Raw genomic sequence first — 220 nt, 5'->3', positions numbered from 1 at the left:
AAATCTGGCTGCCAGACTGCAATCTAGGGTTGATTGGGTTGGGCTGCTAATTGTAGCCTTGCATTTGAATGTTCTAGAGAAGTCACTCACCTGGCCTAAATCCAAATGATTGTTTTACCTGCTGGTCTGGATCCACACATAATGATTACCTAACGCTCTCAAAACTGCAGTGATGTGATCCGTCTCTTGGTCTTAGTGAGGACTGGAGTGATGTGATCCA

The sequence above is a fragment of the Etheostoma spectabile genome, chromosome 9 (assembly GCF_008692095.1).
Source record: "Etheostoma spectabile isolate EspeVRDwgs_2016 chromosome 9, UIUC_Espe_1.0, whole genome shotgun sequence".
Classification (NCBI taxonomy): domain Eukaryota; kingdom Metazoa; phylum Chordata; class Actinopteri; order Perciformes; family Percidae; genus Etheostoma; species Etheostoma spectabile.
The sequence above is the reverse complement of the archived record's forward strand: the minus strand, read 5'-3'. Positions refer to the sequence as shown.